The sequence below is a fragment of the Tamandua tetradactyla genome, chromosome 4 (assembly GCF_023851605.1).
Source record: "Tamandua tetradactyla isolate mTamTet1 chromosome 4, mTamTet1.pri, whole genome shotgun sequence".
Taxonomy (NCBI): Eukaryota; Metazoa; Chordata; class Mammalia; order Pilosa; family Myrmecophagidae; genus Tamandua; species Tamandua tetradactyla.
In genome coordinates, this window is record NC_135330.1 from 125,602,532 (window position 1) to 125,626,436 (window position 23,905).

Sequence of the window (23,905 nt, forward strand, 5' to 3'; positions counted from 1 at the left end):
TTTGCTTGGTATCATGGCTCAGGCCTGTTGCAGAGCATGAGTTAAGCTGAAAAATATCGAAAGTAGTTTTAGGCCCCCATTTATCAGGTGATATTTTGGGAAAGGGAGGACAGCGGAGATGAGTCCAAGCCCTCTGTATTCAGCTCCATGCTCCATCACTGCCAGATCTGCATTGGGGAAAATCAGAATGAGGACGCATCACCTTTTCAAACATGAGAAAAACTCTGTTCTTCCCAAGATGACCCAAAATGTTCTAATTATTGGTTATTCCCTCTGGTCTGTGACGCAGCCAGCAAGCACGTAGAGTTCACTGAACCCACAAGCGCACAGCTGTTAGCTTTGACTTGTGGCCAAAACAAAAATTGGAACAGTATTTACTCAGACAAGTGTAAAAGGCTTCTGTTTAAAGCAGCTATTTTCCAAGCCAGATAAATAGCTTTGAAATGGAGAAGAAGAGAGTCCTTTCAGAACGTCTGAATCAAAGCGAGGTCAACGTCTTCAAGACACAGTGTTAACACAGATTACCCACACCACTGCACAAGTTTCTGAAAGAATGAGGCAGCCTCCACGTCTCCAGGCTGCCTGGAGTTCTAGTTTTTTTTTTTTTAAATCAACTTGTATCTATGTTTTGGAAACAACTTTATTTATTTGGAAAAAAAAATGGCTATGTTTATTTAGTTAGCTCATGATATATAGGTCAAGGGACAGCAAAACACCATGCCAGAAGTTTCTATGAGCCAGCAACTACACAGCCAGGGGCCTCATGCCCTCCAGAACTTTTATTTGGCAGTTTGAAGACAGGAAAAAAAAACAAAAACAAAAACAAACCACAGTTTCACTCTGGCCTTTCCAATCTTTGAATTTCCACTAAGAAATGGCATCAGCTAATACCTTGCTTTGTATAGGAGGCAAAGGGACTGGTAAGTAACAGCTGGTAGAAGCAGGGAAAAGTCACCCTCCCTGTTCCTTATACAACTACTGTGCCTGTGCTCATCTTGCAATCCATCTTACAAGCACCAAAGAGTACAGAGCAAGGAAGCATTTCACGCAGCAATAGTGTTCCTCACAGCTTTTTTTAGCGCGATACCTATAGTAGCTGCTTACATTGTACCAGCAGGTGGGTATAAAATAGATTTCAGAGCCTACAGAAGTAGCGTCCCAGGGTAGAAAAGATGATTGTTTTTTTTCAATAGAAATGAATATGCATATTGATGTACCTGAATTCGGGCCTGGGTCCTGGTGAGCCATTGGCAGCAGCAAATCTGGTCGTGCTTCCATCTCAAATGGTCTACTTACATGGGTAACAAGATTTAGGTAGCAAGGGTTTGAAAAACCTCCCTTGCTCAATTCCAATGGGGTTACAGACCCCATCTGCAGTATGGAAAGCCTAGAGCCCACTATCAACTTTCATCCATTCCCGAATTCTCCCTGTCTTCTTCCCTTGCAGGCATAAAACATCTCACCAGTTTCAAATACCTGGATTTTCTAGAACAGAAAACACCATGTATCCAGACATGGTAGGAACAAGAACACATATAACCATATGATGTCATGGCCTGTCCTAAAACACGACTGTTTAAGCAGCCAGCCACATATCGATGCCGAGTTTATACCCAAGGAGCCGGGATAGGTACCAGAAGCTCATTGAACAAATGGATGCGACATTTCAAACCTATGAGCATTAAACTACTCTAAAAATAACAAGTGACAGGTGAAGTCATGCTTAACAGAATTGGTTTTAAAATGTGAAATGGGTTTTAAAAGAAGCTCTGCCTTTGTATTGGGTGTGAACAAGGCTTAGTGTGAAACATCATAGGAGGGGAAATCCCTATCAAAGCTGAGACTCCTGCTTTGTTCTCCATTATGACAACTGGAGACTGCAGATAATACTTAAAAGGACTAAGATATGTGGGCAGCAGATGGGTGGGTGGCCAAAGCTGTGTAAAACAAAGCTCTAAGAAAGGGTTTCAGCAAACTTCATAAGCGGCACCATTAGGACCAATCCTTATAACAATTCCAGAACAGTTGCTTGCCTGATGATTTGTTTACATGAAGTGAGCAAGGAAAGTTGTGCCCACTACCTTTCCTTGCCTCCCCCAGGCCATGTGTTCCTGCTACTGGTTGCCTGGTTATTTTACCCTTGCTCCATTCCTGATTCATGAATTTCTTAATTCTCTAACAGAGATTGGCAAACTTTTTCTGTAAAGGGCCAGATGGTAAACAGGCTAACTTTTGCAGGCCATAGAATTTCTGTCACTACTTAGTCTGTTGTAGAGCAAAGACAGCCATAGGTAATATATAAATGAATGTGCCTGCCAATGTAACTTTATTTTAAAAAATAGGAAAGAGGTTAGATTTGGCCCATGGTTGAGCCCTTCTCTAACATACTGCATCTTGAGCAAAGTCAGCCCTGGAAAAGAGTGACTTTTCAGTTCCTGTCCCACATTTTGGTGATCTTTTGTGGTAGGTGGCCATGGTCCCCCATCTGGTCATACCTTCTACCATCTATGCCTTTGGGTAATCTCCTCTCACACTGACTCTGGGCCAGATATGTGACTTGCTTTGACCAGTGGGACTGCAGCAAACATGCCTCAAGCAGAGACTTGAAAAAAGTAGCTCTTGTTCTTTGGACCCCTGCTAGCAGCCATGTAAAAAAAAGTCTGGGCTGGCCTGTTGGGTGACAAGAAACAAGTGGTCAATTATCTTATTACTTCAGCTAACAAGAAGAGTTGTCTGACTGGTAACTGACCACAAATTCGTGAGAGAACCCAACAGACACCAGCAGAAGAATCAAACAGCTGAACTTCTGCTGGTCCAAATTGCTGACCTGCAGAATATTGTTGTTTTAAGCCACTAAGCTTTGGGGTGGTTTGTTACACACCCTAGATAACTGATAAACCTCCCAACCATCTGCCATGTCTTCTCCTCCCTAACACTCGGAGTGATATCTGTCTTCTGCTAACTTGGGCTACTTCAAAGCTGTACTCCATTTTTCAATGCATGTCTACCCTTTCCACACCTGCCAGTCACGTCACAACTTTTGCTAAGTGGAAGAGTTAACTTTTCTGTTGCCACAGTAACATGTTAGCATAAGTCTAGCATTTTAAAACATTGCAAATTTATTACCTTAGAGTTCCACAGGCCAAGACTTTGATGAACTCACAGGTTAAAATCAATGCACTGGCAGGGCCACATTCCTTTCTGGAAGCTCTAGAAGAGAATGCATTTCCTTGTTCATTCAGGTTGTTGGCAGAATTCAGTTCCTTGCTGCTGTAGGACTGAGATCCCTGTTTCTGTGCTGGTTGGCTGCTAAAGGTCTTTCCCAGCTTCTAGAGGCCACCCCCATTCCTAGGCTCATTCCTCCACCATCATAGCCAGCGATCAAAATATCTCATGCTTCAGATCACTCCTGACACTTCTTCCATCATGTTTCTCAGATTCCGGTTAGGAAAGTTGTTCTCACAGATTCATGTAATTAGTTTGGTCCCACCTGGATAATTCAGGAAAATCTCATCTCAAGGTCCATAACATTTATGACATCTGCAAAAACTCTTGCTATATAACATAAAAATTCACAGGTTCCAGAGATTAGGATGTGGACATCTTTTGAGGGGTGGGGGGGGCAAAGGTTCACTATTCTGTCTACCACAGTGGGCAACCTGTGGCAATGGAACCAGACACTATAGATATTTCCAGTTTTGTTACAATGAGTTTAAGGACTAACTGCAGATTCTCAGTGCAGTCGACTTTACAGCCCCACATCCCCCATTACAGCCACTTCAGAATTTCCCCTACATCTGTTGAAATTGCTGCTCTTATTGTACTCTCCATCCACGTTGATGCCCACCCCCTCTGTCTACACAGCTCTTCTATACACTCAGTTGTAAATTAAGGCAGCCAAACCATGATCCTCTGAACACGGTGTCCGGAAACTCATGTCACTGCATTGGGAAAGTAAACTCTAATGGGTTGTCGTTTTTCTATCCTATTCTGCTTCAAGCTCCAATAAATTGGTATGTTTATGCCTAAAACGTACAGGGAAAATATCAGCAAAATAGCCAATGTCCTAAATTTCTACCCTTGTTGGAATTTTGCAAACTGGTTTATTACAGTCCAATTAAAGTCACCAGGACCCATTCTATACAGTTAGGATGCCTTCAGCTGCAAGTAAAAGAAGCATTACAATTCCACATTATAAGAAGCACAGACATAGATCAGACTTCAGCATTAGTTAATTCTGCAGCTCAGCAAAATAATCAAGGTTGCAGTTTTACTCACTCTCTCCACCCTGCCGTTCTTGGTATCATCAGGATGGGAGCAAGGGGGCTGCAGCTCTTCCCGGCATCACATCTGATTATAACAACATCCAAAGGAAGGAGAGACGCTGTCTCTTCCTGAGCCTTTTTCCTTCGTTGTGAGCGAATCCTTTCCCACAAGTTTCCCAGTAGACTTCCCCTCAGGTTTTATTGATAGAATTGAGTATCTGATCTAATTTAAAGCAAGTCAAGGGTATGAAAAAACATCACTTTATCCAGGCCTCCCTTGACCACCCTTTAAGACAGCAACCTTCCCCCACTACCTCCCAGCATTCCCTGCTGCCCCCTTCCAGGCCCTGGTTTTCTCCCCAGCACTCATCGCCACATGCTTTATTTCGTTATTTGAATGCTTTCTTCCCAACCACTGCCCCCACCCCACCCCCACTGGCACACATACACACACCAGAATCTCAGCTCCATGGTGACAGGGATTTGGGGCTTTTATTCGCTTAAAACAATGCCTAGCATATAACAGGGTTCTCTCAACATTTGTTAAATAAGTAAGCAAGTGATAACGTGGAATTAGGCCCTTGGAGCTGGGGGTAAATTTGCTTCTCCTAAACCCTATGGCTGGTGGTGGAATTGGATGATGGAACAAAATTGAGCTTATATTAAGAATGGATATGATGGAGTGAATCCTAGCTTAAGCAACTTGCATCCCCATTTTTCACCCTATTTTCCTCCTCTCCCACCACCACCACCACCAAGACTGGCCTGCAGTAACTTTGAAAAGAGAGAGACGTACGTAGTTATATGGAATCTCCAAGGGGTTTACTGGACTCGATATTTCATTCCAAACCAGACTCACAGAAACTTCTTTTCAAAGCTCCATTTTTCTTATAATTTGGAATAGAAGGAAAGGTTACTGAAGCTGTCATTTCCGGCAGCATTATTTAACCCTTTGCTATCCGACAATTGTAATACCTTATATAATTTCCCCCTTATATATCCGAGGAAGCAATTTCCCTCTATTTTGCATACTATTAAGAAGGGGGTTTATCAAATGAAGACTGGAAATAACCAGATAATCTAGAGCAATTAGTTGAAGCAATAAAAGGAACTGGGTAGAACAATTAGGCAGCTGTCTGGCTATTCAAACTACTCCACCTGCAGGAGCCTGAGCAGAGCTTGGAGGAAGGACCAGGTGCCCAAGTTCCTCATAATTAGCATCAGTCTTCTGCAGCCTAATTCATAACATTCCTCAGGTTCCGTTCTCCAGTGTTTGAGAGCCCCAAGGTACCAGGTCTCTCCAGGAATCTTTAAATAGGACCCCTCCCTCAGAGAGGTAAAGGTCAGGCACCTCATAATTTCAGTCCTAAGAACCCTTCCTACTTTCTTCTAAAATGCCTTTATCCTCGGGAGGAAAGGAGGAGACCACGTGGTCTCTTCTTCCCGTATCATTGCAGTGAAACGGTCCTGCTACAACCATTCTGATGCAACATAGCCTCACTCAGGCTCCAGAGTCTCCTTCCCATTTGAACCCCTTTTGCTTAATCAATCTTGGGCTTCCCTAGCACTCAGAGGTCTCTTACCCCTCCACAGAGTTGCTGCCATCACCACCCCTACAGCTTCTGCTCCCCTCTTTTCCCCAGGGAACTAAAGACAACAGCATCAGTGAATTCTGCCAGGATTTTACACCTGGATCTCCAAGCTCCTTCTCTGCTAAGTACTAGAGGGAATGGATGATTTGGGCCTTATGGGCTCTACAGCCAACTGTACTCAAAGAAGGGTGACTCTCAGATACCCTCTGAGGAAACCCTAGTTACAGTCTAGTATTGTTATTATTTTCTTGCTTAAATTGTTCTGGTGTTGGCCACTAGGAGCAACTTCAGTTTGGTTCCTGTGTCCATACAACAAGCATCCTTCCTTTTCTGAGCACTTCCTAATACGCCAAGTTGTTCCAGGCTCATCTTGCATTCTCCCTACCCTAGCCCAAGAATCAACCTCTACTCTGTGGACCCCTAGCTCCTTTTATTGAGAAATGGTGTTTAGAAACCAAGATCTGAACATGAGGTATACTTATTGCTAAGGCAGTATTATGGCTGCCAGGCCCTCTCAGCAGACAGAGCTCGGAAATACGTCTGTGTATACTAACCCCTGCATGCACACATCTGTATTTTCATATCTCTCTATACATATGTATATCAAAGTCTGAGTTTATACTGATACCTCTAACTCCAATTCAACACCACATTTTTCTTTTCAGCCTTCTCCCATCCTTATCTTTAATATTTTATTCCAATAGTGAGAAATCCAACTCTTCTTATCTCCAGCATATTTATTCAATTCTAGTATATACATTAAACATTTCAGGATTTTCAACCCACACCCATGAGCAACACAATTATTAGCTAGGTTACAGCATTTGAATACCGTAATTTTTGTCTCCAGTTTTACAATACTAAGTCAAAATACTGTTTTCTAAAGTTGCTTAGATTCATTCCTTTTTACCTGTAGGATCCTTGATTCTGAAGGCTTTCTCAAGACACCTAACATTCCTTCCTCACAATCTATATAAACACATTCTATATGCAAATGGCCTCAAAGCATTGGATTTTGATCCCTTTTCTTCTGGAGGGCATGCACATTTAAACATACTTTTAGGGTCTTACTTTTAAGTTCTACTTCCAGATTCTCAGCCTAAAGTGTCAAATATATATTGTGCCAGATCTTTAAATGCCTTCTTTATAAGATTAAAGCTCTTAATTAAAGAAGGAAAATGGGTTGACTCTTGTGTATGTTGCATTTATGCTTTATTATTTTTCTATACAATACTTTGGATGCCTGAGATGATCATTATAAATTTCTTTTTATTATTCTAAATTTGTATTATCCCCTTAAGTGGTATATTGGATTGCTATAGTTCACAATCTCCAGCCATAAAATACAAAGCAATAAAATTTTCTAATTAATGCACACATATGCAAAGTTTGTAATTAAATGCAAAGCTATAATTGGACCCCGTGCCCCATCTAACATAAAACAGCAATAGTAATGAACTGGGATGGGGGAGGGGGCGAGGTATAAGAATAGCTGAAATAGTTATTGAAGTTGAAGGGTTATTTACAGCAACTTGAAGCAAAAATATTAGTCTAGATTTTAGGGAGAAGAAATAGCCATGAAACCAATAAGGAGCAAATCTATCTTAATATATCATCACACTGGAGGGTAAGGTCTATTATACTCATGACACAGTAAGGTGGGGGAAGACTAGAGCAAATTTATGGATGTGGTACCAAATGAAATAGGCTCAGCTGGTGACTATAATCTGCCCACACACACCCCTACACACAGCAACCCGCCGCCCCAAACAAAATAGACACACACCCCCCTCCATTATTGGGAGCATTAAGTTCCCACTTCCATTTGAGTTTCTGTTTTTAAGTTTCCACAGAAATGTAACTTTTGCTGCAAATGAAGTTGTTCTATCTTGCCTGCAAGTATTTCCAAAGATGGTGTCAGAGGACCCCCAAGAACATCGTTTGGTGAATAACTTGTTTCCAAATGAAAAAAAAAAAGCTTAGGTGTTCTGAATTTTACAAGAAAAGGGAAAAATTCCAAGTTATTGGATTAAATTAATTGGAGGACCTAAACACCAAAGCTGCTTCTCCCCTAATCTTCTGATGAGCCTAAATGTCATCACTATCCACACTGCGGCCTAAGCCAGAGCCTCAGATGCCATCCGCCATTTCTCCCTTGCTCTCTGTCCCAAAGCACATTCACTCCAATCATTTCTACTGGTTCTGTCTCCAAAATGTGGCACGGATTCATCTACAACTTTCAGTCTCTGCTAAAACAACCTTAATCCAACCTACCGTCATCTATTAGCTTGGCTACTGCTGTTGTCCCTTCATTGTTCTCCCCCAATATCTATTTTGCCCACCTTGAATCTGTCGTCTGTATTAAAGTGAGCAATTTTTCACAAACATGCATCTGATCACATTACTCCTTGTATAAAGAAAGTTAAAGGCTTCCCATTTCCCTCTGGATGAAAGACCAGCATTGGCCTAGTCCCTGTGTAGGACTCATCTTGCCCCACACGTCACCTGACTGTCCACCCACAATCTTCCTTCAGTTCCTGGAACATTTCCTTTCCCCTCAGGGCCTTTGCCTATCCCTCCCTCTCTGCCACATCTGGTTAATTTCCACTCATCGTCATATCTCAACTCAAATATCACCTCCTCTAAGAAGCCCACTCTAACCCCCAAGTACTAAGACAGAGTACCTCTCATCTAGTCTCAGAATATACAGATTCCATTCATATGCCTGGCCTTCTTATTCATAGCACTTACTATAGTTGAAATTTTACATTAGAAAATTGCTGTCTTTCTACCCCAGACTGTAAAGAATTATGTCTATTTACTTTCTTTATAAAATCCTTAGTACCAAGCAGAGTCAATGCTGGGTACTTAGTGGGTGATCAATGAATATCTATTGAGTAAATATTACATAAAGAATAGCCAGAATACAAGAATTTTCTCTTTTACCTTCTTTATCAACCAACAGCAAATGCAGTGAAAATTCTGTCAATGCATATGAATCTCCTATTGCAATCCCTGAAGTTCTGCTGAGCTCGAGACAGATGGAAACCCTGCAGCAGCCTCACAGAATGGCTACTAGAGATGACCCACATACAAAGTGAGAGCAGGGACAATGCTCCAGGGCAGAGAGCCAGCAGCCTGTTGGCATCCATAAAATACAAGGCTAGCTCTGGCTTTGACCCTCTCAGGTCTGGTAAAATATGGTAAAGATATAGAGAAACGATAGGCTGTTTTTCTGGAAACATTCCAAAAATTTGAATGTACAGCCAATATTTGAATGTAAGACCATTTAACAGTACTTGTATTACCTGATAATGTGCTCTCTTTTCAATCTCAAAGAGTAGGAAAGTCAAATGTTTCAAAAGTGATTTCTCTTCTTCCTGCCATTTCCAGGTGACACATTGCAGTGAGATAAAAATGTTTTCTGGTCTTCTCTTTGCTAGCTCCCACAGAAGTAATCACATTCTGACCATTCAGGGCATGAATAGCAGGAGTAAACCATTTGGGGAGAAGAGACAGCTGCCCACAGGAGGAAACCATGAGGCCACAGTGGTCCTCCACCAGAATGGAATCTGCAGGCAGGGACCTGACCCCAGGGTGGGACTAAGTCCTATAAGAGATTTACACATGGCAGAGGTTCTGAGCATCAGATGATGCCTAAGGCAGATAGAAGGCACTAGAAGCAAATCCAGTGCTAAGAAAGGAGATAGTAGGAAACAGGCAAGCAGAATCAAGGCTAGTTGCCAAGCAAAGTTGGTTTTTGAAGGGTGTAAGAACTAAGAAACAGAGAGTTCAGAAAGCCCAATAGGCAACTTTCTCTCTCTCTTGTCACATTCACTTGCCCTTGAATCTTGCAGAGATTTCATACGACTCCAAGTCCTTAATGGTTTCATTTTCTGACCTTTGTCTCTCTGAAAAACCTGCCAGGAAAGTCTCTGTGAGGGTTAGGTTCTGTTGTCAGTTTAGCAAAATGATGTTGCCCAGTTGTCTTGTCAGGCAAGCACTGGCCTGTCCATTGCTTCCAGGGTATTTCCTGGCTGGTTGATTACATTTGTGGCTGATTATACCTGTAGTCAACCAAGGTGCATCCACAAGATAATAAAATCAGTTGGAGGTTTTTAAGGAAAAAAAGAGGCTCTTTCACTGCTTCTTTCTCCAAGAAGCCTCTCCCGTGGAGTTCTTTCAGATCTTTCATTGGAGCTGCCAGCCTCATAGCCTGTCATACAGATGTTGGACTCTTTCATTCCAGTTATATGAGACACCTTCATAAATCTCATATTTACAGATCTCTCCTGTTGATTCTGCTTCTCTAGAAAACCCTGACCAATAGAGTCTCCAACCCTGGGTCCATTCAACTACCCATTTTTCCATTCATATAGCTGGTCTGCTAGTTATGTACCTAACTGTACAGAACAGCATGATAATGAATTAGTAACCCACCCTCTTGCTGGAGCTCCTGGTCATCTTTCTCAGGATACCATTAAACCTGGGCTCTTTCAAATCTTCTCTGCTCTCACCAAATCACAGTTCCACTTTCACTCTCAGCCAATCGCACCTTCTACTTTGTTTGGAAAATAAAACTCATATGGCAAGGACTCTCTCAACTTCCTTCCCTTACCCTCCTGTGTGAAAAAGTATCTGGATCTTTACCTTCATCCTTTCTGACTCAGAAGAGATGAGGTATTTGTACTTAGGATTATACCCCATCCAAGTGTTCAGAATACTTGTTGTATCAATTACAACCTCCCTTCCCTACCTGCGTCTTCAACTTCTCCCTTGTTCCCTATGCTTAACAAATCATTCTTTCCCTCATTTAAAAGGGCAGGCCATGGTGGCTCAGCAGGCAAGAATGCTTGCCTGCCATGTCAGAGGACCCAGGTTTGATTCCCGGTGCATGCCCATGTTAAAAAATAAAAAAGCTCAGTTTTCCCTTTTGCTTCTTTCCATCCCAACTTTACCAGGTATCTTCTATACTCAAAGACTTCCATCATGTCCCTCCTCTTCACCTGGCTCAACAGAAACAGCTCTCACCAGCAACAATCTGCTCCTGATCAAACTAAAAGAATACTTCTTTGTTTTGCTCATTGCACTTTACACTGATGACTGCTTTCTCTTCTCTTTGCTTCCATGACCCACTCTTTCCCACTCATTCTCACCATCTGTCCTTTCCTTCTTCATCTCTTTACTGACTTCTCTTCTCCCGTTCCCGCCCAGGCTACCATCCACCACATATAGAAGAGACTTTGAAAGAGTCAGCCCTTAGTTCCAGACTACTGTGCTCAAAAGATTATGAAACATTTCAGTTTGGACATAACAGAACTCAAATTCATCACATCCCAAATTGACTTCATGAAGCTTCCCTACAAAACCTTGTCCAGATACAGACCTTACCTAGATATTTACCCCCAGCCCACTAAACCAGGAGACTGAGAGCCAATCTAGCTAGAGTCCTGCCTATCCTTTACCTTTCACACCCAATTAGTCACCAAATATTATTGCTCCTGCCTCTTAAAAACCTCTTAATTTCCTTTCTCATGTCTTTCACCTCCATGGTTAGGCTCCCATCATTACTTTCCTGAATTATAGCAACAGATTCCTAATTTTTTCTCATTGCTTCTACTCTGCTTCCCTATAAATACATCTTCTAGAGTTCTCTACTTTTATTCCTTGAAAGACATACCTTGGGACAAGTAACAAAATGCCCTACAATTCATACAAGTTATCCACAATCTGAAAAAAAAAAAAACTTACTTCCCCTAATATTAAGTATGTTATCTGGATAGTAATAATACCTACTTTTTGTGAGATTTAAATGAGTTAATAGAAGTATCTAGAAGAGTGCCCCATGCCAAGCGTGAGCTCAGACAAGAAAATAAATAAATAAATAAAAGCATTATAGTAAGAACTTAATAAACACTCAGTGAATAAACTATAGCAGAGACTCAACAGAGGATTTGATTTGTATCCCAGCATTACGCAGGTGCTCAGGGGACCAAGTATGGGCATACAGGGCTTCAGATTCCAGGCTAACAGGGAAGAAGTTGCTGTTATGATGCCAATTAGGGTTCCAAAGGTTCACAGACTGTGTTTCTGGAGTTTACGATCCATATCTGGAAAGAGAATTTTGAAATAAAAAGTACATAAAAAATGAAAATTTATCTGTTTCTTATTTTTACTTCTGTTGGCCAAAAAAGTACATATTTTAAAGAGAAACTAGCTACCACATTTTAGACATTTATTTTGCTTACTCTGAACTGTTCTGGGATTCAGGAAAGATCACGTCATAGCGCTCGGTCCTCTAGTAAATATATAAAGCATACTTAAGATGTTTAGGACAGTGCCTGGCACCGATTAAGTACTCAATATGTAGTAATCATTAATGGTGGTGTGGTTATCACCATTATGCTCATCATCTCCCAGAGTCCAATGGGGATATGACCAGACAACAGAGGCAACCATACAACCATAAGTGTGCTTTAGATTTAGTGATCACATGCATATGTGTATGAGTGGGAATGTGTGTATGTTTGCATACACTTTCACATTTATCACATTACATTAATCTAGCAGCCCTTTGAAGAGGTCAGCAGAGTCACAATAACTATATTAATTTTATATATAGGGAAACTGACTGCAGAAGCTGATCAATTCCTCCATAGCAGTCAAAGAAAGATCTGAGCCTAGAATTCTGCCTTGTAGATCCCAGTTTCTTGTTATCTTTGAAACTGAACAAAGGGTACAACGGAAGTCAAGGTACAAGGGTACCAGGGGGGTCTGAGACAAGAGGTAATTCAGGAAGCTATTTTTCAGGTTGTGTGTCCAAGATATAGAGCTGTCAAGCAATTGTGGTTGTGGCTTATGAAAGTTTTGTCTCTTTCATATCATCCCTGATAAATTGTAAATAAGCATTGCCTATACTCACAATTTGTTGTTTATGGTACCAGTCCAAAAAGCCAGAACACAGCACTATACTTTTCACGTAACGACCATATTTTTCTTTGAATGTCTCACTTGCTCTAAAGTGAGATTCTGACAAGCGTGAGTTGATTCCTCACCACGTTCCCCAGTTTCTTGGCTCAATAAGCTGGACCTTCAACAGTGCCAAGCATACTTTGGCTGCCCCGGATCACCCAAGGTATGCCGGAGGCCATAGGAGACCATATGTTAGGCATCTGACATGTTAAAAAGGAGCTGGTCATATTTCTGAAATGGAGTTCCATAAGGTATCTTCCGCAGTGTAAGAATTAGCCCTGTGGTCATCGTGTTTAAATCATGGCTGATTACGTTCGTGAACTTCTTCATGAAATCTTCTCAATTGCACTCCCCCACTTAAAGGAGTCATGTTTCCTGAAATTTTTCATTGCTTTAAACACAAATGTTAATGCCTTATGAAATTTCACAATTCTATTCACTGCCATTTTTCATCCCATCATGAATCAAGATAATTTAATGAGAGTTGGATAATTATGAAAATACCATCAAGTAGACATCGCCCTTGTGAACCCAGTGCTAAGCATTATTGTAATAAGGCAGTGAAAAGCCATGAAATTCTTAACCAGTCTAAACTTGACAGAACATGATGTTATTTAACTTATTTGAATCTGTTAGTCCTGAACTTTCCTACTTCAGCAATCAAAGTTCCATACAAATTAGAGCTGCTTGGAAAAGGAGTGCCTTCAGAGTCGCTTTCTACACAGAGGAGGCAAAACCACCAGGCTTACAACAACATTTCATATTCACTCAACCTTTCTATGTGCTATTTGATTATCTCCTACTGCCACATTTAAATTAACTCCTATGAAGTGCCATATGGGAAAGTAATGCAGTGAAATCTGAAAGAAACTTCAGATTATCTAATCTCTCACATTCATTTTACAGATGAAAACTCAGACGTAGAGAAGGCAAAGTGATTCTCCTTAGGTCATACACATATGGCAGGAGTGGGCTTAGAACACAGGTTTCCTGATACCCAAGAAGTCACTTGGGGCATACTCCTGGAGCCCATATCAATTATGGTAGCTGAGAGTTACAAGAAAGGCCTGAATGTTTGCTCCTGCCTGAGAAACAGAACACTAAAGACTCAATCTTCATCTCCTTCCCCGTCCAAATAGGCCGTCCCCGTTCATTGGCTTTACACCTACAAACCTCACCATTAGAGATCCTTCTATGCATTTAAAACAAGTGGGTTCCTAGGAATCCTGTTTAAATGAAAATAATATATTATACAGCATGGGATATCCCTTAAAGTGGCTGAAGTAACACTTTAACATGGAGCTCATTAGAAATCAGGACCTGAAGGAAAAGGACAGAAGAAAGATTCCATTTGATGGACATAAGTAGTGGAATAGGACAAGAGGAGAGGACATGAGACTTGGTGGGGGTCAGGGGTGGGTACCTGTGATCTGAAGGTCTGAGCTTCAGAAGAAATCAGTGCTCAAGAGAGGATGGAAAATGGGTGGAAAGACTCTGATCAAGAGCATAAGAAGAGGTGACCAGTACCCACATGTTCTAGCTTGCTAGTTGCTGGAATGCAATATACCAGAAATGGAACAGCTTTTAAAAAGGAGAACTTAATAAGTTGTAAGGTTTATAGTTCTAAGGCTAAGAAAATATTCCAATTAAAGCAAACCTATAGAAATGTCCAAGCTAAGGCATCCAGGGAAAGATAACTTGATTCAAGAAGGCTGACGAAGTTCTAGGTTTCTCTCTCAAGTGGAAAGGTAAGTGGCAAAACACCATCAGGGTTTCTCTCTCATCTGGAAAGTCACGTGGTGAACACATGCTAGCTTTCTCTCTTCACTTCCTGAAGAGAAGAGTTATTAGTTTCTTCCTATGGGTTTAAAGTCATAAATATCATTAAATTAGATAATGTCTATAAATCACAGCACTCTGCTAGAAACATGGTGCTCACTTAACTGTTATATTTCATCTACATAAAGATACATTTATCCCTTCCCACTCATCTATTTATATCTTCACTTTCTATCCATTATTTCTGCTCTATTCTGTTCTTCTCCCTATCCTCTCACTGATTGATCTTGATATTGTTGGCTATCTCATCTACATAAGTACTCTCTACCATTGGATTGCAAGCACTTGAGGACAGTTCTCTTTGCTTTCTGTCTTTCTGTCTTTCTATTGACTAGCCCAGTGTTTGCTGTTGGATTAACTTAGACACTATGAAAAGTGATTTGTAACTATCTGAAGAAGAGTTTCATGAAGCTCCCAGGAGGCTTTTCCTTCTTTATCTCCAAAAATTGCTGGCTAGTGGATTTTTTGCTTCTCCTGGCTATGTCATTCTGTAGCATTCTGTCGTCCTCTGCTCTCTCCAAATCTCATGGCTTTCTCTCTTGTGGTTCTCTAGCTTTTCCCAAAGTGATTCTTTTTTTTAAAAAGATTCCAGTAAAACCAATCAAGACCCATCTGAAATGGATAGAGAGATGCCTCCACCTAATCCAGTCTAACACCCACTCTTGAGTGGGTCACATCTCCATGGAAATAATCTAATTAAATTTTCCAACATACAGTACTGAATAGGGATTAGAAGAAATGACTGCCTTTACAAAATGGGATTAGGATTAAAACATGGCTTTTCTAGGGTACATACATCCTTTCAAACCAGCACACCACACAAAAGAACCCATGAGTGTGTGGTGCAATGGTGGCTCAGTGGCAGAATTCTCACCTGCCATGCCAGAGACCCAGATTCGATTCCTGCAGCCTGCCCATGCCAAAAAATAAAAATAAAAAGAACCCATGAGTAATGACTAATGACCAGTATTTTCCTATCTCTAGAGAAGAATTATATCTCCATGGGGCATTTCCATCTTTCATCCATTTCTCACTTGGAAAATGGAAGCAAGTTTCTATGTCTCTCTTAAGCACTCTTGCCTAAGGTTTTCTGTGGGCTTATGCTATAAACAGATGGTTAATCCCTTAACTACAAATCCATGACTTCGGGCATTCTGCTTCTGAGTTCAGGCAGCAGGGAAGCAGCTCCCAAACAAGTCATCATCCTTCCATCCTTTTGCTACGAAACTTCCTCAAGTAGGTTCTGGTCAGTTTTGAAGTCCATAAAATATATAGGAGAAAGCTGCAGCTACTGCCTGGCAACACTTTTGCCTCCTTTTACTTTCCCCCACCCCTTTACACCTCATACATAATGGGCTGGACAAGGTGGTTATGGGGACACTCAGGGGCTCCAGGGTCAGTGTCCTCTGGTACTCTCAACTGCGCAGAACATAACGGAGGAGAGGAGAGGATAATTACCCTTGGGAGGCAAGTAACTCCCTACGGAGATAAGATGCATAGTTACAAATCACTTTTCATAGTGTCTAAGTCAATCCAACAGCAAACACTGGGCTAGTCAATAGAAAGACAGAAAGACAGAAAGCAAAGAGAACTGTCCTCAAGTGCTTGCAATCCAATGGTAGAGAGTACTTATGTAGATGAGATAGCCAACAATATCAAGATCAATCAGTGAGAGGATAGGGAGAAGAACAGAATAGAGCAGAAATAATGGATAGAAAGTGAAGATATAAATGGATGAGTGGGAAGGGATAAATGTATCTTTATGTAGATGAAATATAACAGTTAAGTGAGCACCATGTTTCTAGCAGAGTGCTGTGATTTATAGACATTATCTAATTTAATGATATTTATGACTTTAAACCCATAGGAAGAAACTAATAATTAATGTATTAGTACCTGTCTCTAAAGACTTATCTCTAGGAAAAGTAACTGAGCAAAGATATATCATTTACAAGTGACAAAGCAAAGCCATTACCTATGGTTTGATAACAGTGAGTCAATGGTGAAAATTCTGTCTATTACTTCCTTCCTCTAGAAACATTATCTGCCGCTTGATCAACTTTGCTTTAAGTATCCCTAGTACCTGGCACAGCACCTTGGACAGAGTAGATAATATTCATTTGTTGATTTTACTTGGATTATAATATTTGCACCCTCTCTGACCCCTCATTATTCTCCTTAGTGAGTGATGACATCCTTACTCTTCACTGTGACAGCAATTTAAATTTCCAGCATGGCCAAACAAGACCCACTCTGGACTTACAGCTGATACACTAAAGATATATAGCCATAAAAACTCTCTATTCCCTCTTCACATGCCCATGAACACTTCCAGGTGCAAAAGTTTCCCTCACCTACAAGAGGACGCATGGAATTGAGAGATTAGTGGTACAAAGAAAAAGGGTGGTTGGAAAGCATAGAGGGGCAAGGGAACAGCTGTTCTTGTCATACTGAAGACATTTTCAGCGACAGCAGGCCAAGACCTTTGTCTGCCAGCTTAGTAAGGGCTGGCCACAATATGCCCTCAGTTTGCCAGATATTCTATTGTGGAACTCTCTCTGGGCTCAGAGAAATAATTATTAACTGTGGTTTCCACTGGCTAGGATTATGCCAGGTGGAAAAAAATTTAGGCTTTAATCTGCTGGATCTGAAGCTTTAAATTGGGCCTAAACGCTACCTAGTGTTGTAAATGCTGCTGGGAGAGCCAAGCTCTTGTTGCTTTGGACCTTCTCTCAACTCAAGCTTTTCTTCTACATTTCCATGATAATTAGAATTCTTTGTAGGCAAGAGAATAATTGGTCTGGCTATTATGCACTATGAAAAGGCCATTTTTGAGCTTTTACCCCAAATTCAGTAATTAGACCTCAGTCGACTTGCCTTCTGGTCAGCCTGGCCTAGCCCTTCACACTTGCTGAGTAGGTCATAGTCAAGCCTGTCGTTCTGGAGTGGAAAAATACTAGGCCTCCTTCTACCTGTAATCTCTGTGACTACAGAGCTCAGGGGAGCAGATGAAAGAGAAGACCTCCTACCAGGGCCAACGCAGAGAGCATAACTCATTTTTATAAAAGAAACAGAGAAAACCATTCAAAGACATGGGAGAAACAGGCCTGAAGGAAAACAGGGTCACACTAGGAAGCTGAGATGCACCCAGGCTGGGGGCACAGGCTCTCAAGAGCAGGGTGGATTGTACAGTGTAGTAAAATGAGACTTCAGCCAGAGGAGCAAGAGGGCATCGTCCTCTCCAGATGGAGACTCTGGATGGTGCCCTATGCTGCTGCCTAACCAGCTTCAGGATGGCTTCTCACTGTCAGTCATCTGCCACCAGGAGCACAGCCGTCATGCACGGGAGGTTACAGAACCAACCAGAAACACAAATTCATTACCTTTTATGACACTTAACCCTACCTAGTTTTTGGAACTTGTGAAGATTCTTTTCCAAGAGTGAAATAAACTCTCAGGGACTAGAAAATGTTGCATAATAAAGGGTCTGACTCTATGTTTGATGTTTCCTTGCTGATAGCTTTCAAGCACCACCACACCACCTTCTGGTCTGCCCCATATACGGGCAGACTAATAAGAAAGCACAATGTTCCCTCCCTTGGCTTTTGTCAGAAAGTTCAAATAATACAAGTCCCACTCTTATCACTGCAGTCCTATGCACTAACTACCATAAAACCCCAAGCCCATTTCCTTTCTTGTTTGCTCAAGTCATTTTCATATCAGCTTAGAGCCCAACTTACTACTGTCCCTGGAATGCCTCCTTATGTGAATAATACACATTTTCATACATTCTTGGTATGTGTGTGGTGTCACCACAACCAAATTTGGGGTGGAGTTCCACTCCACTTTCATGGAATAACCACAACACATTGTTTAAAATGCAGAAAAACATATTATTTGAGAGTCTCAACCTAGGAAAATTTTCAAGATGTATTCTTAAGCATACAAAGCATTTGCAAAACAACAGGTTGTATGATTCCATTTATGTAAAAGTATTTGTGTGTGTGTGTGTGTGTGTATATATAAGCATATATATATATGTTTATAAATGTACTGTAGCTTGAGTGTTAACCCCAGTCACTCCTGGTGAAGGGACTGTTAAGTAGGAAGGAGTTGAATAGTTGCTTTAAGTTTTAATCTTTATATTCATATAAAGCTTAAATCATTTACTGTGAAGGTATTATTATTCATATAAGGAACTAACAAACATTAAAAAAATACTAAGCCTAAATAACTTTTAAACTAAAATAATTTTTATTCACTAGACAGGCAAAGATTATTTTTATAGGCATATCCAAAACAAATGGGAATGTGAAGAAACAGGCATTCTCTACAATGCCAGTGGGCATGGAGGAAACTGAGTAATATATATAAATAGTCTCAAAAGTGATCAAATTCTTTGACCCAATAATTCAATTTCTAGTGACCAACCCTAAGGAAATAGAGCTATGCACAGCAACTTATAAAAGAGAATTGCTATCACATTTCTATCACTGGAAGACACAGGCATAGTTTGAACACAAGGTTAGGAGGCTTTTGGGGAACCCCTGACCAAATATTTTCCATACCCATAAGCCCATTTCTCCTATTCCATCTCTCTACACTCTTGATATGCTTCTTCTGGTACATAATCCATTTCTTAAAATAATATCCTTATCCTACTACTTATTGATTTATGACTTTTGGACATGATCTGTTGGTCTTATTTTGGTGGCTTATCTGCATCATCTTGTCTCCTTCTTCCTCCCAAAATTGTTATATCACAGTTGTTATTTTGCCATAACTACATTAATATTGTATGGCACCAAAAAGCATGCTATGATTTCCTTTCTTGTAAAAATTCTTCCTAAAGTTAGTTGTTTCTTTTCTAAGTCTAACATTTTCCCAAAGTTTCTAGATGTTTAAATAGATCAAATAATCACTCCCCTCCAATTTCTGCCTAGAACTTCCCTGTCTTGTATTAGAAGGAAACCCACTCGGTGTCAAGAAGGGGGTTCCTCTCCTTTGTTAGCTCCCTTCTTTGCTTAAGCACAATTTGTACCAGCTTTCCAAGAAGGGAAATAGGGAGTTTTGTTGTTAGTCTGTTTTTTAAGTAATTGCATGTCTGAAAAATTGTATTTCTTTTAAAATTTCTTCACCTTTCTTTTTAATTAATTTCTTTCCTATTAGTGGGATATTGGAGTTTCTGAGTTTATCATCTAATTTTCCTTCTCTTTCCTTCATTTCTTTTTTTTTTTTTCCTTCTATTTCCTGAAAGAGTTCCCTAGACTTATCTGCCAATCCTTTGATTGCTTATTTCTACCACTGCAGCAGATTGAATCATGGACCCCAATTTAGATGTGTTCTTAATCTTAATCCATATTTCTGTGGGTAAACTCATTGTAAATAAGGGCTCTTGAAGTTATATTTATTGAAGATGTGGTCCAAGTAAATGAGGATGGGTCTTAATCTTATAAAGCCATAGGAAAGAGCCAGAGGCTGGAAGTCAGCAGAAAACTGAGGAGAAAGGGAGGAACTCAATCATTGCTGATGGCCAGTACCAGAATCTTATAGTCTTTGGGGAAAAAGCACACCTTACCACTACCTCAATTTTGGACTTCTTCTAGCCTCAAAACCACAAGCCAATAAATTCCTTTTCAGCCAAAACCAGTTTGTGTATTTCTGGTAGCAGCTGAGGCAAACTAAAGCAATACCATATTTCTAATTTTTAAGGGCTCTTACTAATACACTGTTTTTTATTTATAGTATTTTGCGCTTGTTTTATAGATGCAATATCTTTTTCTGCCCTGAAGATATTAAATATAGAAACTGTTTCCTTTTGCATTATGTTGTTTATGGGTCCTTTTTTTCATGTATTTGCCTTTCTCTTTAATATTGGCTGAATTCCTCAGATGTGTACTGACCCTTGGCTGTAATTTATATTTTATGGCTGGAAATTCCAAAGTTGCTGAATGGAAGCTTGGTATTCAAGCATGATTTGCCTAGCAGTGGCAGTACAGTGTGTGTGGGTACACGACTTATCCACTTACGTGCTAAATTGGGAGATAATTCTGAAGTAAATAAGGCTTCCAGAAATTAGCACATAGTTTCATTTAATGGGCCTGTTTCCAGCCCTGTGTGCTGCCCCCACCTCCCATCATCTGTGTGACCCTTGAAATCATGGTGATACCTGTGTTAGAAAGAATGCTGCACCTGAAGAAAAACAAACGCTCATCTGATTGTGGAGGAGAAAAGAATTTATTCGTGATCTTGCAGGAATGGGCACCTAGCTGAACACAAAATGGCAGCTGGAGCACCAAACAATAGAACACTGAGACAGTTACACCCGTGTCTCACCCACAGACCCTCCCCTGTTTCTCCGCTGACTGGGTACTCCAGAGGTTACAGCCTATCTGGGAAATCTAACCAATTTGAACTTCCTGCTGAAGGTTCCCCCTTTGATTATGTTTTACGTTTTTACAGGCCATTAGGATTTGGCACCAGTTCTCAGCTTGCATCAGAGGCCCTCCGCTTTCCCTGCCTGCGTCACCTTTGTGAGAGCTAAACCAAAAGTTTGATTCTTATGCCTGGTCTGCCTAGGAGAAGGAAAGCAGATGAATTGACAGAAGGTGCAGGTGACATACAGAGACTGAACGACTCTTAGGTTACTGGAATGATGTGCCTTATTCCTCAAAATGCATGAGCTGGAGCCTTCTGTGAGAGCAGTGAGTTTATTGACACTTAAGTTTTCCTAAAGATGAATCCTACTTTTAGGACTAACTCGAGCCCGCAGAAGGAGATAAAATGCTGTAAGCTGGGCAAAAAGTACTAGGCAACAGCCTCACATAGAGCTATATTGCACAAATAAATCTTCCTGGTAGTAGTCAGAAGCTTACTGTTTCTGTGTATTGAATTTTAGTCTATTTTTCTCATCGTGAATTCCTATAAAAACACTTATTATAGACTGCAAAGACCTGATTATGAAGAGTTGCTACAAAAAAAATGAATTATGCAAAGGAAAGATCATGCATTCTTAATATACTTGTTAACAAACCTGCGCCAAAGAAACAACAAGCTAAGAAACAGCCACTACCCAAGATATACATTATTATTCTAAAGATAGTATCATTTAGAAATATCTCACATGATTTGAAAGCCTTATGTGAATGACAGCCTGCAAATTCATGTAGATGAAAAGGGTTCAAGCCCATGAAGGCCTTACCTTACACCACCACGGGGAGGGAATGAAGAAAATGCTCTCTATCTTCTTTCTAGAGTCTTGGAGTTTGGCTCCTGCCAGGATCAGGAAGATTCACTTTGCAGCTCTGATACCTTTCTGAAAGACATAAGCAGCATCCATAAGGTAAATTGAGAGTTGGCTTTGGCATGACCTGAAAGATTTGAGGTTCTCATTACTAGCAGCTTTCATGTTGAAAGTGGCGATTATTTGGCTGTGGATAACTGAAAACTTTGTTTCACTGATATGGGAGAAGTTTCATGAAGTATGATACCAGAGAGGAGGGCTTAGGACAAACTCCAATTGACACTAAATGGTAATTCAAATATTAGAAATGATGCTGCATATTTAGCCATGGACATACCTACCCATACATATACCCACCTGTGTCTAACCATACCCCCATACTCAAATGTTATAGTTACCATATGCAGTTAAATTATCCTATACAATGTCCTGCAATCCTCAGAGCTATGAATGGGTACCCCTTCTATGTACCATGATAGGATTCTATACTTTCAGTTCTGTTTGAAATCACCAACTATACATTTGTCTCCCTTCCAGACTGAGTTAGATATGAAGGGTGCATTGGTCAGGGTTCTGTAGGGAACAGGATATATGTACATACACATATATAAACTCATTTATATATCCACATATTAAGAGGTTTATTTTAAGGAATTGGCTCACATGATTGTGGGGGTTAGCCAGTCCAAACTCCACAGCAGGCCAGAGGCTAGAAATTCCAGTGAGTGATGTTGAAGTCTTGAGTCAGAAATCCAGAGGAGGCCAACAGGCTGGAAACTCAGAGGAGCAGAGGGTGTGGTCCTGAGGCAGTTTCTTTTCAGCAAAATCTCTGGTCTTTGTTCGTATGGCCTCCAACTAATTGTAAGTAAATCCCTTTTACTTCAAGTCAACTGACTGTAGTTGCTAATCCTGTCTACAAAAGACCTCCACAGCAACTTCTAGGATAGCACTTGACCAAACAACCGGATACCATAACCTAGACAGGTTGACACATAAAATTAGCCATCCTGGCATGGCTGTGGGTCACGTTCATCATTATATACCCTGTCCAATGCCTATTACAGTGCTGGGTACACAGCAGACATTGGAGACACACTTGTTGCATTATGGAATGGCTTAAATTTTTTAATTAAAAGCTCATCATAAAGCTTTTCTCACTTCTGATTCCAGCTTCTAAATCTGAGGATAAATATGAAGGTCTAAAGGGAGAGACAGAGAGAATGGCTGAGGGTTAAATTGTCAAAAGAATTTGACTCTTTTCATGTATCTAAACCTGTTTTTGAAATTTGAACACTGACCACCACACCTCCATCCGATTAAAAGTCTTGACCAGAGTATAAATCGAAACAATAACTTCAGCAAACAATTCAGCAATATCTTTTAAAGTTCAGTTAACACAGCCTACAAAACCTAAATAGAGTATCACTCAGCATTGAGATGGAATGAAGTAAAGCTACAATCAGGACCGATCTTAGAAACAAATGTTAGAGAAAAAAGCTTATAAAACTATGTGTGGGGTACTCTAGAACCCTATTTATAAAGCTCAAAAAGAGCAACAGAGCTAAATGTAATGTTTAAGGATGCACAAATATGTAGAAAATATTGTTCATAAAAGAAACAGAGGAAAAGATAAGCCCTAAGTGCATAAACTCCTATGACATCTGTGGAGGGAAGCAGAAGGGAGGTGGGGGAGGGTACTCAGGCTTTCCTTTTTCTATGGTGTTGGTAATATTCTAGTTTTTAGGTAGGATGGTAGGTTTATGGGTATTCACTTTTTTATGCTTTTTATTTTACATATAAGATAGTCTTTTTATAAAATAAAATATTTTTTTATTTTATTTTGTGATTAAAACTTCTTAAATAACAAATCTTACAGGCACCTATAAAAGAACATTGTACTAATCTGCTTTTGTTGGCTTAGCCACTGCTTTTAACAGTGAGCATTTCTTACTGGAAACCCCTCTGTTCCTTCCTCTTTGGTAACTCTTTCCTTT

At 40.4% G+C, this 23,905-nt stretch overlaps 1 long non-coding RNA gene across 1 annotated transcript in view; it reads right to left on the minus strand.

Annotated features, from left to right (window-relative positions):
• LOC143679338 (uncharacterized) overlaps window positions 1-23,905 on the minus strand; it is a 103,521-nt gene that overhangs the window by 65,948 nt on the left and 13,668 nt on the right. Inside the window, exon 2 of the long non-coding RNA XR_013173667.1 lies at window positions 21,870-21,983. This is a non-coding gene — a long non-coding RNA (uncharacterized LOC143679338). The remainder of the gene's footprint in view (window positions 1-21,869; window positions 21,984-23,905) is intronic.